This window comes from Podarcis filfolensis (assembly GCF_964270895.1).
Source record: "Podarcis filfolensis genome assembly, chromosome: 16".
Classification (NCBI taxonomy): domain Eukaryota; kingdom Metazoa; phylum Chordata; class Lepidosauria; order Squamata; family Lacertidae; genus Podarcis; species Podarcis filfolensis.
In genome coordinates this window covers 29,980,039-29,994,528 of record NC_139620.1, presented here as the reverse complement: position 1 = coordinate 29,994,528, position 14,490 = coordinate 29,980,039, and the positions used below count along the sequence as shown (strand labels likewise).

At 44.7% G+C, this 14,490-nt stretch overlaps 1 protein-coding gene across 4 annotated transcripts in view; it reads left to right on the top strand.

Moving 5' to 3' along the window:
* Positions 1–14,490, top strand: part of GNB1L (G protein subunit beta 1 like) — an 84,376-nt gene that overhangs the window by 16,844 nt on the left and 53,042 nt on the right. The gene's annotated exons all lie outside the window — the stretch shown is intronic.

Sequence of the window (14,490 nt, the reverse complement as noted above, 5' to 3'; positions counted from 1 at the left end):
GTTGCTCACTGTTGATGAAAAACTTTATTTATTAAATTTAAATACAGCACGTAAAAAGTGCTTTTGAAAGAAGGTGAAGAAAGAAGGGGGGGTTTGATAAAGACCCCTGCTCTCACTTCGTAGAGTTCTTCATCTTTACGCCGGAGGAGACAACTCTTCATTTCTTGCCTGGCTTCCCAACCCGGACATTTCTGCAAGTAACCGAGAAGGGCAGGCTGGGCGAGAGTGTCAGATTGGCTTTGCCACTGCACCAGTGCCATTCTAGCCTCGCCACTGCCTCGGCCCCCCTCTCTTGGTTACCAGCAGGAACCTCCATATTGGAAAACCAGCTACACAACACCCCACCACCCCTCTCTGCCCTTCTGGTCTCTACTAATGACTGAAATTCTGCTTCGACCATGTCACTGTCTCCGATCCTGCTATGTCCTCTGTGTTGGGTCTGCACCAGTGCCGGATTTACGTATAAGGTAGACAAGCTATAGCTTAGGGCTCCACGCTCTTGGGGCCCCCAAAAAAATTTCAAGGAAAAAACCAAACTGGATGTACAATTCCAAAATATAAGATAAAAAACAAATAAAATAAAGCCTACATTCAGCAACAGTGTTTTGTGTTGTGTTGGCTCCTGTGATGTAAGGAATGGGCACCGCCTGCAAGCCTGCTCCCTAAAATATCACTGGTTTGCTCATTTCTATAGATAGGGACATTCTGCATGTGCAAATGGCTTTAGATACCTAAAGGTAAAGGTAAAGGGACCCCTGACAATTAAGTCCAGTCGCAAACGACTCTGGGGTGTGGCACTCATCTTGCTTTAAAGGCTGAGGCAGCCAGGCTTTGTCTGCCTCCGCAGACAGTTTTTCCGGGTCATGTGGCCAGCATGACTAAGCCGCTTCTGGTGAAACCAGAGCAGCGCATGGAAACACCGTTTACCTTCCCACTGCAGTGGTACCTATTTATCTACTTGCACTGCATGCTTTCGAACTGCTAGGTCGGCAGGAGCAAGGACCGAACAACGGGAGCTCACCCGTCACGGGAATTTGAACCGCCAACCTTTCTATCGGCAAGCCCAAGCAGCACAGTGGTTTAACCCACAGTGCCACCCGCATCCCTTTAGATACCTATTAGGTCCATACCATATAGCATATATACAACACAAAAAGCAGCGACCATTTGTTGCTGACAAAGGACAGCTGGACATATAAAGGGCCCCATTACCCTTAGTAGCTTAGGGCCTCATCAAACCTAAATCTGGCCCTGGTCTGCACAGCCATTCCTTTTCCCCCTCCCAGAGTAACAGCAAAACAATTGATTGCTAGAGTTTTCTTTATGGATTGACTAATCAAGGCACGAACAAGGCACGTTTTGTGGCTTCCGCATTTGGACCTTTTTTCAGAGCTCTGTGCAGCTGCATGCTGCCACATTTCCCCTCTACTCCTTAAAGTCTTGATCTAGGGCGGCCAATCATGAATATTTCAGAGAAAATCTTGTTTGCTGACAATCCTTACTTTTTAATGAAGTTTAATACGGCATTTAGAAGGACCTTCTCGGCAGTGGCGCCCTCCCATCAGATATCAAGGAGATAAAAGAACTACAAACTTCTAGAAGACATCTGAAGGCAGACCTGTATATGGAAGTTTTTAATGCTTGACATTTTATTATGTTTTTATACATACTGGAAGCTGCTCAGAATGGCTGGGGAAACGCAGCCACATGGGAAGGGTATAGTTGTTTTTTATTATTATTATTATTATTATTGTTATATCCAGTTGCTCGGCCCATTGCCTCTTGTAGCAGTTTCAAGAAACGGTGTTCTCACAAACAGAGGGTGGCATGATTGTTGCTTCTTTGTATGCAAAGGAAGTTGCAGTTAATGAGCTTGAAGTTGGTTTGCCTGTCGCTAAAATGTTTTTGGTACCACTGCAGCTTAATGAACTACGGGGAATGTTTCATTTTTCTTTTATTGTGCCAAAAAAGCATAACAAATCCAAAAGCCCCAAATGGATCTAGGAGCACTAGCTGCAAACTTTGGGGTGTTTGAGTAGGTGTAATAAGATCACATAGACACATTCCATACCAAGACCCTCCAGGGAATTGCAAATGTAGCAGAACTAGCAAAATACCTAAAAAGTTCAGCCCCCATAAACCAGCCAAGTTCCATAAAGATTATATAAATGTGTGTGTGTGTGTGTGTGTGTAATGGTGGATTCTACAAAGGCAATTAAATGCATAGTTTATAGCTAATGCCCAAAATATCCAATTTACTTTTAAAAAGGAGTCGTGTTGCCAAATCATAAATGCAGACCAATAAGCAAACAGAGCCAAGGTTTGCTTTATCTCTAATCATCCCCCCAAACCCTATAAGACAGAGAGGTCTATAGAAGAAAGCTATAGGGCAGGAGTGAGGGAACCTGTGACCCTCCAGATGTTTTGCGGGAGAATATTCAGACTGGTGATTGTGAGCGCCAACATGCCCTACAGCAGCCTTCCTCAATGTGGTGCCCTCTAGAGGTTGTTGATCCCTGATCATTGGCCATGCTGTCTGGGACTGGTAGGAGTTTGGTACCAAACAGGGTACCAAAATGGGGAAAGACTGATGTAGAAGAGCACTTTGGACTAGGGCATGGCAGGCTTGGGTTCTGCACTCAACCATGAAATGCAACGAAAGTTGCCTTGGGCCAATCATATACACACACACATACAGCCTAACCTGCCTCACAGGGTTGTTGTGAGAATAAAATAGGGTGGTATATATACACTGATACAAGATTCGTGAAGGAAGCTTAGGATATACAGTCGTACCTCGGAAGTCGAACGAAATCTGTTCGACTTCCAAAATGTTCAGAAACCAAAGTGCGGCTTCTGATTGGCTGCAGGAAACTCCTGCAGCCAATCGGAAGCTGCAGAAGCCCCATTGGATGTTCGGCTTCCAAAAATAGTTTGCAAACTTCTGGGTTTGTGGCAATCAGGAGCCAAAACGTTTGAGAACCAAGCTGTTTGAATACCAAGGTACGACTGTAAAGGCAGACAATAAATAAATATAGGTAAAAATAAGTAAAGGTAAAGGAACCCTGGACGGTTAAAGGCGACTATGGGGTTGTGGTGCTCATCTTGCTTTCAGGCTGAGGGAACCATCGTTTGTCCACAGACAGCTTTTCCTGGTCGTGTGGTCAGCAGGACTAAACCGCTTCTGGTGCAATGGAACACGGTGGCGGAAACCAGAGCGCACGGAAACGCCGTTTACCTTCCCGCCACAACGGTACCTGTTTATCTACTTGCACTGGTGTGCTTTCAAACTGCTAGGTTAGCAGGAGCTGGGACAGAGCAATGGGAGCTCATCCTGTCGTGGGGATTTGAACCTTCTAATCAGCAAGCCCAAGAGGCTCAGTGGTTTAGACCACAGCACCACTCGCGTCCATAAATTACCTATAAATAAATATAGCCTGCACTGTCAGGTTTTCTGTTTCATTCATTAGTCTGGTCAGGTTAAAAGCAAATATTTGCACAATTATTAGTTTTAGGGGATTATCTGCATATATTGATTAACCTGTGCATTTTGTTGGTATAATTATTGAGTATTATTTTTTGGGGGGGGGTGGAATCTCTGTCATTGTTAAATGTGTTTTTGTTTCAGAATTATTATTATTCATCCTCCCTTCATCCTAAGATCACAGGGTAGGTTACAACCTAAGAACACAATATTAAATTATGTCTCGTGTCATTTAATGGGAACGTATAGTTTTGGAGCAAGACCAGGTAAATGATCATACGATTGCAGCCTCAGATCTCATTGAAAAATCAGTGAGGCTTAGTTTTTTTGCACTGATTTGAAATGGCAAGTAACTTAGACTGAGTTCAGTCCATTCATGGGGGGGGGGAGCAGTCTGCAAGCATAAACTCCATACCTTGATGTGGGGAGAAAACTTCCCTAACCTCACTCAGAAAGAATGTATTACAAGAACTAATGTGTTTGGCACAAAGTACAACCATAAACCCTGTACATGAAGAATTTACATTTTGCAATAGAGCTCCAGTTATTCAGTATATAATTATTTGTCTCAAGACTTTTTTAATATTTGAGAGCACTAAACAATAAGCATTTTTTAAAAGGGCCTTTCCTGCAAAGCACATGAATAACTTAATCACACATAGTTCCTGTGTGTGATTAATCACACATAGTTCTGCAGTAGCAGGAGTTCATTTATGCACTTTTACCTGCGAGGAAATAGCCGTTATATAGAAAAATACACAGGTCATAATGTAAGAAGGGTGGTCTTGTTCTGTGAACGAGCTTTGAGCTCATCGCCTCTGCCCTCCCCTCTCTTCCTCTGTTGCAGCTTCGCGGAGGAGATTGGAGGCTTTTGCTTCTGTTTTAAACCAACTGTAGTTTGGTGTGATGTCTGAACCCAGACAAGCCGCGGGTCAGTCTTTGTTAAGATTTACTGTAACAAACCAACTTCAGACCTGAGTTAGTTAGGCTGGCTTGTTTCAGTAAAACTATACAGCCGTACCTTGGTTTTCAAACAGCTTAGTTCTTGAACGTTTTGGCTCCCGAACGCTGCAAACTGGAAGTGACTGTTCCGGTTTGCAAACTATTTTTGGAAGCTGAACATCTGATGGGGCTTCCGACTAGCTGCAGGAGCTTCCTGCACAGTGGTGTAGCGTGGGTTGTCAGCACCCGGGGCAAGGCAAGTAATTTGCGCCCCCTAACCCGTGGATTTGCGCCCCCTAACCCATGGATTTGCCCTAACCCCAGATGTTGCACCCGGTGCGGCCGGCCCCCCCTGCACCCCCCACGCTACGCCACTATTCCTGCAGCCAATCAGAAGCTGCGCTTTGGTTTCCGAACGTTTTGGAAGTCGAACGGACTTCCGGAACGGATTCCGTTCGACTTCCGAGGTACGACTGTAGTTGAGTTCAATCATAATTTAGGGTGTGAGCATAACAGTAAACTATGGTTAATCAGTGAAAACCTCCAATCCCCTCCACACTCGTATGGAGGAGGGAGTTTGTGAATTAGAGGCTCATTCATTTAATGATATTTTATTCTTATGTTTGAATGCAGCCAGTGGTGGACTAACCCATGGGCGTGGGGCAGAAGGAAAACAAACCCAGAAAACACTTCCTCCTAGACAGGAAGAGCCATAAAGAGTTTCCTGTTTGTTTCTCGGGCAAATGTCCCATCGCAGGGTGGTACTCATGGCTCTGGTATGTTTCACTGTGTGCATCAGCTCTGGCTCCTGGCTTCGCTTCTTGGATTGGACCTTCCCCCACCCCCTGGAATAGCTTCTGGATTTTGACACCCTTGACTGATGCCTACAGCTCAGTTTGGGCAACCCAAATCTCCTGCCTAAGAACCTGGCTCTCCACTGCCAGTCAGATTGGACAATACTGGGTTGGTGGACAAATTATCTAACTTTTGTAAGGCAACTGTACTGTAGGGGTCGGATTCTGCACATGATTCGTTATGCCTCTTGCTGTCGAAAGGCTCCTTTGCTCATCCAGCTGGTTTCTCTCATCTAGAGCAGAGCGATGTCCCTACCTGGTGTCTTTCAAGGAAGTTCCAGTCTTGCCGACTCTAGGGGAGTTCTCCAAACTTTTTTGTAATGGACCTCGTCGGAAGGACAGAAAGATAGGCAGGGGGAAGGGAGAGGACAGTAATATCACTGGAGAAGGGACACATCAGAAGAAGGTTTTCTCATACAGTGGTACCTCGGGTTACATACGCTTCAGGTTACATACGCTTCAGGTTACAGACTCCGCTAACCCAGAAATAGTACCTTGGGATAAGAACATTGCTTCAGGATGAGAACAGAAATCGCGCGGCGGTGGCATGGTGGCAGTGGGAGGCCCCAGTAGCTAAAGTGGTACCTCAGGTTAAGAACAGTTTCAGGTTAAGAACGGACCTCCAGAACGAATTAAGTTCTTAACCCAAGGTACCACTGTATCTTCCATGGCTCCACACCTGGCTTTAGGCGGGTAAAAGAAGGCAATGGTTCACATCTGTCCTGCTGCGATTTGGCCTTATTAACGAAGACAACATTAAAATGTGTTATGAAAAATTGTTCTGCAAAAGCAGGCACGTTAGGCAAATTTCAGTACCAAATGTATATATCAGGAGAAATGCACACTGAAATGAGGGCTTAAAAAAAAAAAAAAGCAAAGAGGCATCGAAATGCATAGAACTGAATTTAAGATTTGCAGATTGAGAAACTGGGAGAAACTTGACAGACGAGCCCATTCCCAGTAATCATGCTACTTAATTGCCTTTTGAAGGACACATTTGCTTTTTGCTTACTGGTTTGATTTGCCAGCAGTTGACGTGGAGTTTGCTTATTTATTTAATTGCCTTTAGATCCTGTCTTTTATCCAAGGAGCTCAATATAGTTCTCCCTGCTCCTCATTTAATCCCCACAACAGCCCTGTGAGGTAAGTAAGGCTGAGCTGCATAGCCGAGTAGGGATTCGAACCCTGATCTCCCAGGCCCTAGTCCAAGACTTTAGCCCCTGCGCCACACTGGCTGTGATGGAGTTGCAATTTACTTCAATTTTGTAGTTAAAATATTGGCTACGATCCAGCGCGCAGTTAAGCACGCTTTAGCTTATTGATTTAAATAGGCTGAAGAACACCTAACTTCTTGCTGAATTGTGGTTCTCACACTGCCTTAAAGTTTTCGTCTGCGTGGGTTGTGAATGTGATCCGTGCGGGAGGCACGTTCGCAACCCACAGCGTTCGCAACCCACAGCGCCACGTCTGTGCATGCGCGGGTTGCGATTCGGCGCTTCTGCGCATGCGCGAGCACCGAAACCCAAAAGTTACCCGTTCCGGTACTTCCGGGTTCGGTGTGGTCCGCAACCCGAAAACACGCAAGCTGGAGCGTCTGTAACCCAAGGTATGACTGTATTTTGATTAAGTGTGTCTCATACAATAACCACAGCAAAAATTCTTCTCAGTTGTTCTTTTAAAAAAAGAAAAGCCTCTTTGCCAGCTTCTAATCAGTTGTCTGATCATCTCTTCCTGCACATGAATGTCTAATTTACATGAGATGGTGAAATATGAAAGACAAAAGTTCTAAGAGCTACAAAGCCACCTTTATGCATTCTAAGTAGACACATCCAGGCCCCTTCTTAAGAAAGGAAGAGGGCTGTGTATGGGGGTGGGGGGAGGTTGGAGGAGAGAGGAAACAGGACTCTGGTTGTATTATAAATGCAACATCATAAAAAAAGAGAAAGATTAAATTTCTGGCCTTCCATTGTTTTCTGCCATAGCTTCCCTGCTGATGGTTATTCTGATGGCAATATTTGAACTCCCACGGGGGGAAATACGCCTCTTGCACAAAATGAAGGGTGTGGGTTGTGTGTTTCTGGGCTGAGCACAATGCAAAGGTCAGTTTGTGATGGTTCTTGCCTCTCCTTTTCGCATGAAGTTTGTGTGTACATGAATGCATCCCTGGAATTCCACCGTGGGATCTGCCATCTGCTAAAATTACGGCCTCGCTTCTTCCAAAGGCGGATACTGATAGAAGATTCAATGAAATCGAAAGCCGCTGGTCTGGGCAGTGTTGAAAGATACCTGGCTATGATACTATTTCTGATTTAATAATGCGGACGAGAGGCTAGCCCTTTGTAATAATTAGGACTAATTACTGAAGAGGTGTTGACAGATGGGCTAAGAGGAAACAAACTGCCTTTATCCAGTAGCTTAGAGTCGGATTACTAGGCTTGTGTTATCTGTTTCTCAGAAAGTAGACGCTTCAATCATTCACTAAGTCTTCAGAGGGAGGCAAAAGGGATCCTAACAATATACAGGATTTGGGGCGAAGCTATGAAATAAGTCTTTGATTCAGAAATGGCTAAATTAATCCCCTTTCCGTAAATTGTCGTGGGGTTTGTTTGTTTTTTCAAGTTTGAATTACAGATGGAGAATCTGATTCGGAGTACTTGGAATGAAGTCAACCAAGTATCAATGGCTTGTCTTGGTAGCGACTGTGGCAGTTTGTGGATTAAGCAGAGGCTCCCCCCTCTCTCTTTCCTGTTATGGTGACAATAGCAATTTTCTCTCCCCTCTTTTCCCCCAAGTCCTGCTCACTGTCCCCTCTGAAAAATCAAAGCTACCTTTAGAATTTTCAGCTCTTCTTTGGCATTTTGGCAAGTAACGATTTGGGTGCTGACAGTGGTAATTGGCAAAGAAATAAGGAAACTGTCCAAAAGAGGCACACACCAAAATAAACAATTTAGAAAGAAGGGGGGAAATGTGATCCCAGGGCAGAGAGAATAAAATTTAGCAATAATTTCTATTTAATAAATAGCAACAACAAAGTAGTAAGCCGATATTATTATTATTATTATTATTATTATTATTATTATTATTATTATTATTAATTATTACACCCCGCTCATCTGATTGGGTTGCCCCAGCCACTCTGGGCTGCTTCCAGCATATACAGAAACATAATAAAACAACAAGCGCCCTCCCATCTGATGTCAGGGACATAATAAAGAGCTACACAACTTTTAGAAGACATCTGAAGGCAGCCCTGTATCAGGAATGTTTGACATTTTATTACGTTTTATATGTGTTGGAAGCCGCCCAGAGTGGCTGGGGCAACCCAGCTAGATGGGTGGGGTATTATAATAATAATAATATAATAATAATAATAATAATCAGCTTACCTAAACAGGACTGCCTTCAGATGTCTTTTAAAGGTTGCATAGTTACTTAGCTCCTTGACATCTGATAAACATAAAATAAAAACGTTGCCACCAAACATTTAAAAACATTAGACAAACTGGGCACTAGTCTTTCAAATCTATGGTTTGTTTTACAATCCTGTATGTCAAGCTGGGGAAACTCTGACCTGGAGATACCATGATCACAAAAAGTGGTTGTCAGGGAACTGACATCGGAGCTCAGAGCGGAGGTAGGGCTCTCCGATGATGCAGGAGAAGGGACCAGCAGGGAGAGGGAGAATACTTCCATTGGGGAAGGAAATAGGCGTGACACCAGGAAAGAAGGGGAGGAAGGAGGGTCTTCGGAGAGAGGGCTCCAAGACCCTTCCACAGGGTCCAGCGGGGAGAGCCCAGGACCTCCGCTGGCCATGCCCACTCTGCGCAGGAGACTTCCGTGCAGAGAGGCTAGGAGGAGACTTGGCGTCAAACAGCTTTTATGTTGGAAGAAGTTTAGGGAACGCCCACTGACGGATTCTGCCAGTGACTGAGACAGTCGCCTTGTAAGGGCTGTCAAATCAGGGAAAGGTTTAGCTACCCCAACAGCTGGGAGCAGTTTGGAATCTACGCACAAGCAACCCCAATTCCCATTACAGTGGTTTTCCCAGGGTGAGAGTCATCCATTGTATTCCAGGTGTGCCGACCCTTGTGATTTCCCCAAATGCAGGAAACTCGACTGCATAATTTGTCATAGTTGCTGGACTACAACTCCCATCATTCCTGACTGTTCTCCATGCTGGCTGGGGCTGATGGGAGTTGGAGTCCAACAGCACCTGGAGGGCCACAAGGGCCGCATTATGTGTTTACTTGGGTTGCTTCTGGACCACTCTAGTCACACTGCTTTTGTCCTACCTTCTCAATATTTGTCCATATAACAATAATTCTCTTAATCGTATAGAAAATAGTTCAGTAAGATACCTACAGGTTACCAGGTGGCAGAAGGAACGCAAACTTTTCCCTGTCTTATTTCAGACAAATGTCTTGGGCTACCATTCTATGCCCACTTACCTAAGAGTAAGCCCCTTAGAACTCAAAAGTCATGTATAAATTAAGCAGCTCTCCAGGATTTCAAGTGATGACCCTCTTAACAGATGCCGTTTTCCAGCCGCTAACCAATCTTGACCCTGTTAGCTGCAGATAAATCCCATCATGTTGGATATTAGAGACGTAGATTTCAATTATTAATACCTTGCAACAATGGAGGCATTTAAACTAGCATTTTAAACATTTATAACGGTTTCATTGTGCGGTAAACTTGGTCATACTTTGATCTAGATGTTCTGGTTTGAGCTAATAGCGCTGGTAAAAGTCCTTAATAAATTTGGTTGGAACACAACATGATCTGATTATCTGATGAAAGATTGACAGTGCAGTTCCTGCCAGCTTGACAGTGCAGCACAATAAGGGGGCTATTCAGATTGCATTTGGAGGCTGTTGGTTCAAGTTCAGGTACCGGAGGAGGATTTGAAATTCAGGCAATGCAAACACTTCTAATTTCACAGTGACTTTTTGTACCTGGTGTAGAAATAACATTTCCCAGTCTCTTAACGATGATTTGGAGAACTCTGGAACTTACAGGCTTCCTCCCTCTCCTCCCATCCTTTCCAATGCAAACGTTTCTGTTAAGTTTTGGGTGAACATATCAGACGACACAGTGATTCTTCAAACAGCTCTTGTTTATTCCCAGGCCAGAACAGAACTGAACTGAAGGGTTCAGCCAGCCTGCTTATATAGAGCTCCAGTACAACGCAACTGTAACCACTTTCTGTAACTATCCAATCACTGAACGTTACTTTCAATCCCTTATTTGCATATGTGAACCTGAGTGAAAACTATCTACAGTATCCCCCTGCTGGCCCAGGGTGAGAACTTCAGTACATAACAGTTTCCACCCCTTTCAAACTCAACCATGGTGCAGCGATTACTCTCTGCCCTGGTGTCTCAGTCAATAGAGCAGGAGACCCTTAGGGTTGCGGGTTTGAGCCCCATGTTGAGCAAAAGATTCCTGCATTGCAGGGGGTTGGACTAGAAGACCCTTGTATTCCCATCTAACTCTATGGTTCTATTATTCTAATGCTAAACATGGTTCACTTGAAACCAGGGTCATAACCCACTGATGAAAAACAGCTCTTCCTTGTAATTTTGTTTTGCCTTGGTTTTGTCATATCTTCATCCTTCTATATACCATCAGTTGAAGGTAGATACCCCTCTCTGTTGCAATAGTGTGCAATGGAAGCAAGATGCGTTTAGTAAACATACCAAGACAGGAGGTGTTTTTTAAAAATAGCAATCCTTTTTTTGTGGATGGGGGCGATGTTCATTAAATTTCTGAGCTAATACCTTTGACAGATCTCAAGGCACTTTTTAAAAAATTGTGTGCGTATGTGTATTGGTGTTGGTGTTTACACACACACAGAATAATTCCTTAAAGGAAAGACAGAAAAAGTGAAATGTGTGTAACCTATGAATATCTCAGCAAACTGCAGGAAGCGTCCTTGTACAAAATCAGAACACGGGTCCATCCAACAGTATTGCCCACTCTGACTGGTAGCTGCAGTCCAAGATTCCTGGCAGGAGCTTTTCCCTTGCCCTATATGCAGATGCCAAGGGGTTGAACCTATGTATTCAAAGATTTGTAGATGACACAACTTTGATGGCAGAAGGTGAGGAGGAATTAAAGAACCTCTTCATGAGGGTGAAAGAGGAGAGTGCAAAATATCGTCTGAAGCTCAATATCAAAAAAACTAAGATCATGGCCACTGGTCCCATCACGTCCTGGCAAATAGAAGGGGAAGAAATGGAGGCAGTGAGAGATTTTACTTTTTTGGGCTCCATGATCACTGCAGATGATAACAGCGGTCACGAAATTAAAAGACGCCTGCTCCTTGGGAGAAAGGCGACGGTAAACCTAGATAGCATCTTAAAAAGCAGAGACGTCACCTTGCCAACAAAGGTCCGTATAGTTAAAGCCATGGTTTTCCCAGTAGTGATGTATGGAAGTGAGAGCTGGACCATAAAGAAGGCTGATCGCCGAAGAATTGATGCTTTTGAATTATGGTGCTGGAGGAGATTCTTGAGAGTCCCATGGACTGCAAGGAGATCAAACCTATCCTTTCTGAAGGAAATCAGCCCTGAGTGCTCACTGGAAGGACAGATCGTGAAGCTGAGGCTCCAATACTTTGGCCACCTCATGAGAAGAGAAGACTCCCTGGAAAAGACCCTGATGTTGGGAAAGATGGAGGGCACAAGGAGAAGGGGATGACAGAGGACGAGATGGCTGGACAGTGTTCTCGAAGCTACTAACATGAGTTTGACCAAACTTTGGGAGGCAGTGGAAGACAGGAGTCTGGTGTGCTCTGGTCCTTGGGGTCACGAAGAGTTGGACACGACTAAACAACAACAGCAACAAAGAATGGCCATAGCTCAGTCGCATCTCAATTTTATCTTGTATTCAGAAGATCCCATGTATCTAGGGACTATCCCCTCTTTGGTGGAGTACAGATAATACTAAGCGAGATGGATCCAGTGGTCTGCCTTTGTGTGAGGCAAAGTTCCCATGTACGTTTTCAATCCTTACATTCCTAAGGAAGGTTTTGTGTGGTCTTTTTGGCCAAGACACAATTACAGTAGTACAAGGTCTTCATGTCTGAACCTCCTGTCTCATAAAAAGTGGAAGAGGACAGGACTAGGTCAGTCACAGTAAAATGTACAGCACTGTGTGTCTTTGGGAATAAATGAGAAGTGTTCGAAACCTTTCCTTTATTTATCTTAAGTGCAAAATCATCCCCCCACCCCACCCCACCCCACCTGCTCGCCTCTCCTACTGGCCTTCCCGCCTCTCCCCAGCTGCCATGGCTCAGACGTGCTCAGAAATGTCGCTGAAAACCAGGAGCCAAGGTGGGAAAAGAGGGCGGAACCAGTGGTGTGTGGTGCAGTTTTTCATAAGGGAACATTTAGGGTCCGAGGCACCAGCTTGCGAGGGCAATTCCGGGGGGGACGTCCTGATGTCTCTTTCATGAACATCGCACCTCCCTCCCTAAGCTGGACAGAGGCTTCCCAGGCCACCATGCTTTAATACTCTAAATTACCAGGAACATTTAGGGGACTAGCCCAGTCCACTGACCGCACACCACTGGGTGGCACCCGGCTGGAGGGGAGACGGCTGCCCAAGGGAGAGAGGGAGGCGCCAACTTGCAGAAAATGTTTAGGGGGAGTGGCCGTCCTAAATACTTTATTGGGGAGGCCAAAGGGGCCAGCACCCCAACAGAGTTTGGTACCTGTGAACCACAGCCATTTATAGGCTGGGTATTTGGGGAGAGAGATTGGTTATGTTCAGCATTATTCATGTAAACCAGGCATAGGCAAACTCTGGCCCTCCAGATGTTTGGGACTACAATACCCATCATCCCTGACCACTGGTCCTGTTAGCTAGGGATGGTGGGAATTGTAGTCCCAAACATCTGGAGGGCCGGAGATTGCCTTTGCCTGACGTAAACAATAACCTCATGCTAAGCAGAAAGCAATTCCTCCTTACTTTTTGGACCTTTAGGGATTCCAAAACCTTTCCTTGCTGGAGCTAGTAAGACCCATTAAGCACCTATCAAAAGGATTTGTTGTTTTTCCCCCTGCCTGGGTTGCAAAGAGGCAGCTTGGGTAAGTGGTGTGCATTCTTAAAGGAGTTAGGATTTTGGTACGGGGCCCATTGTTCTCCTTCAGGTTAGAAATGTGTTTTCTTTCTTTAAGGACGTGCTTTGCCGTTTGGAGAGGAAGAGAGCGATGCGAGGTTGTCTATCATGTCTCATGTTCTTATGCCCCGTGGGTGGGAAAGCAAAGTAACAGAACAGACAAATAAATAAATGGGGTGTTGAAAGTGGCGCTCTGTGAGTCGAGGGGGGTTGCGCAACCACATTGCAATCAGCTTAACGTCTTCCACTGGTGAAGTGCCAAAAGTTACGATAATGTTATACCAAGGCTGGATTAATTAAAAGGTAATTAGAAGGGAATAAATCGGGCGCTCGTAAAAAAAAGTTTGTCATGGGAAAAATATTTGTCTAGGATTAATTAGGTTGCAAACGAAGTGTAGCTTCAAATTGCTGAAAATTATAGCGTCCTTAATTGCAGTGCGGGCTCGATTAATTTCAGATATTGTAACAACATGATATACTACTCTTGCTGTCATTTCCCCCTCTTTTTATTGTTTTTCATTGTGTGTGTGTGTTTTTTTTTTAAAAAAGCCTGCTCTCTCAAATGAGATTATTTCAGGAAACGTCTGCTAAAATGACTGGAAGGTGTTTAATTAAACCTGCGCTGTCTAAGGACGTTCTTAGCTAGATCTTGCTGTTGGATACATGAGGCTTTGTGCTTGCTGCTGCTGCACCCCTAATTAAGGGGGCTGGGCCGACTGATCTCTAGCTGACAGATGACTCTGCGTGGCTGAACGGGAAAGCCTCTCCAAAATAACCTTTGCAGTGGTCCTTGGCTTATCAATTTTCTGCTAGATTGCCATGGTTTATCAAGTGTGCAGGGCCCGAATGCACTTCTAAGCTGTGAACGCCAAGGGACAGATCCACCCTCAACTCCCCCCCCCCACTTAACATTGCACATTTTTGCATTCTTTTAATTTTCCAATGAGATGAGCCATTTTCCTGTGAACTTCTTTTAACTCCCATCCACACGGTTCTCATTTAAGGAATTAGATATGCTTGTTTTGGGATGATCTGATCCCCACAAGCACCAATGACTAGGTTGGTTCTGTGAATGAGTGGGAGTT